Source organism: Capra hircus, chromosome 20 (genome assembly GCF_001704415.2).
Source record: "Capra hircus breed San Clemente chromosome 20, ASM170441v1, whole genome shotgun sequence".
In the NCBI taxonomy this organism is placed as follows: Eukaryota; Metazoa; Chordata; class Mammalia; order Artiodactyla; family Bovidae; genus Capra; species Capra hircus.
The window spans coordinates 28,991,294-28,994,170 of record NC_030827.1 but is presented as its reverse complement, the minus strand read 5'-3'; the positions used below and the strand labels follow the sequence as shown (position 1 = coordinate 28,994,170).

At 40.4% G+C, this 2,877-nt stretch overlaps 1 pseudogene; it reads left to right on the top strand.

Annotated features, from left to right (window-relative positions):
* Nucleotides 1,711-2,563, top strand: LOC102186436 (annotated as a pseudogene).

Below are 2,877 nucleotides of genomic sequence, written 5' to 3'. Positions count from 1 at the left end.
TTTAGCTCAACCAGTGATCTGCTTACATGTTAAAAATGAATTTAATGTCTACTTACACAGTGCTATAGTTTACATGGAACTCCAGTCCACAAACATTATAAATAAAATATTCAAATTATTTAGAGCTGAAAACTATAAAAAGTCTACTTAACAACACCTAAAATTGTGTTATGAAAAAGAATTCCATATGAAAAGATGCTCCTCATCATATGGCAACAGGAAAATGCAAATTAAAACAAAAATGAGATACCGCTTCAGTTCAGTTCAGTCTCTCAGTCATGTCCGACTCTTTGCTACCCCATGGACTACAACGTGCCAGGCTTCCCTGTCCAGCATCAACTCCCAGAGCTTGCTCAAACTCATGTCCATTGAGTCAATGATGCCATCCAACCATCTCATCTTCTGTAATCCCCTTCTTCTCCTGACTTCATTCTTTGGCAATTTGATCTCTCGTTCAAATCTTTTCTAAATCCAGTTTGAACATCTGGAAGTTCTCAGTTCATGTTCTGTTGAAGCCTGGCTTGGAGAATTTTGAGCATTACTTTGCGAGCATGTGAGTACAACTGTATGGTAGTTTGAGCATTCTTTGGCATTGCCTCTTTTTGGGATTGGGATGAAAACTGACCTTTTTCAATCCTGTGGCCACTGCTGAGTTTTCTAGATTTGCTGACATGTTGAGTGCAGCACTTTCACAACATCATCTTTTAGGATTTGAAATAGCTTACCTGGAATTCCATCACTTCCACTAGCTTTGTTCATAGTGATACTTCCTAAGGCCCACTTGACTTTGCACTCCAGAATGTCTGGCTCTAGATGAGTATCACACCATCAGGTACACATCTATTAAAATGGCAAATCCAGAATACTGATAATGCCAAATGCTGGTAAGGATGTGAAGCAAAAAAAATCATACATTGCTGGTGGGAATTCAAAATGGTATAGCCACTTCAGAAGACAATTTGACCTTTTCTCACAAAACCAAACATACTTTTACTATATGATCCAGCAGTTGTGTTCCAAAGGAGCTGAAAACTTATATCCACACAAAAACTTGCATGCAGATGTTTATAGCTGCTTTATTCATAAATGCCAAAATTTAGAAGCAAGCAAGATGTCCTTCAGTAGGTGAATGGATAGATAAACCCTGGTACATCCAGATTATGGAATATTACTTAATGCTAAAAAGAAATGAGCATCAAGCCATGAAAAGACAAAGAAGAAACTTAAATGCACATTATTAAGTGAAAGAAGTCAATCTGAGAAGGTTAAATACTGTAGGATCCTAACGCTATGACATTCTAGACAAGACAAAACTATAGAGACAATGGAAAAATCAGTGGTCACCAGGAATAGTGGGCAACATAGATGAGTAGGTAGAGCATAGAATTTTAAGGTAGTAAAAATACTCTGTATGATATTATAATGATGCATCCATGTCTCTAAACATTTGTCTAAACCCAATGAAGGCACAACAACAAGAATGTCCTAATGTAAACTAAGGACTTTGGGTGATTACGATATGTCATTGTGGTTGGTTGTTTTTTTTTCATATAACACTCTGATGAATGATGTTGATAATGGGTAAAGCTATGCATGTATGGGAGCTGGGCATATATGGAAATCTCTGTACTCTCCTGTCAGTTTTATTGTAAACCTAAAACATATCTTAAAAATATAGGCTCCTAACAGGGGGAGTTCTTTCCGGGCGTCATGGGAGGGCTCTGGCATCTTGCTTGGAGGTGCACCATTGTCTGCAGGTGACCTTGGAAGCACCTTGGGAACCCAACCAGGGCTGCAGAGAGGGTAGAGCCCGTGTCTCAGGCCGTGGAGGAGTGGGACAGCGGGTTACTAGAAGGGGCTGAGGCAGCTCGGGACAGCAAGGCGCCCGAGCGCAGCGGTGCAGCCGCCTCGGCGGCTGAAGAGCACTAACCCCTACACGCGCTCGCAGGAGGAGAATTGGCAGCGATGGAAAAAAACAGTCCTCACCTATGTGGTCGCAGCGGCGTGGACATGCCGGGGGCGTCCTGTGCTGCCGTGCTCCTTTACTGGCTCTATTGCCAGACTACTGGACTTGGACGATCAGCCGTAGCAGGTCATGCATTAGACCAGATTTAAAACATGGTACCTGTTAAGGATCGCATCATTAAAGTCACGTTTAATGCAGATGTGCATGCAAGTCTCCAGTGGAACTTTAGACATCAGCAAACAGAAATATATGTAGTGCCGGGAGAGACAGCTCTGGCGTTTCATAGAACTAAGAACCCCACTGACAAACCAGCAATCGGAATTTCTACGTACAATTTTGTACCATTTGAAGCTGGACAGTATTTCAATAAAATACAGTGCTTCTGCTTTGAAGAACAAAGGCTTAATCCACAAGAGGAAGTAGATATGCCGGTTTTTTTTCTACACTGATCCTGAATTTGCTGAAGATTCAAGCATGGTGAATGTTGATCTCATCACTCTTTCTTACACTTTTTTTGAAGCAAAGGAGGGGCATAAGTTGCCAGTCCCAGGCTATAATTCAAATCACCAAGTCCTGCTTCAAATTTGTGATTTTTGAAAAATCATATACCTTGTCTTTTCAGAGAAGTATTTACAATAATGTGAAGCCTTCTGTTTTAAATGTTATGTACTGATGGTTCTTTTCTTCCCAACTCATTTATCCTACTTAGAATGTATGACTGTTCAAAACCATGTATGTTGGCGGAAACTTGATGGTTCAGCTCCCCTTTTAGATTATCAGCACTTCATACTTGTAGCAATGAAATTTTATCATTATTTCTCAAATAGTTGTTTATTTTCACTACAAACAGTCCCTATTTTCAAAGCTCAAAATGAAAGAGGAATCACTGAGTCCTAACAGCTTGCCCAAAG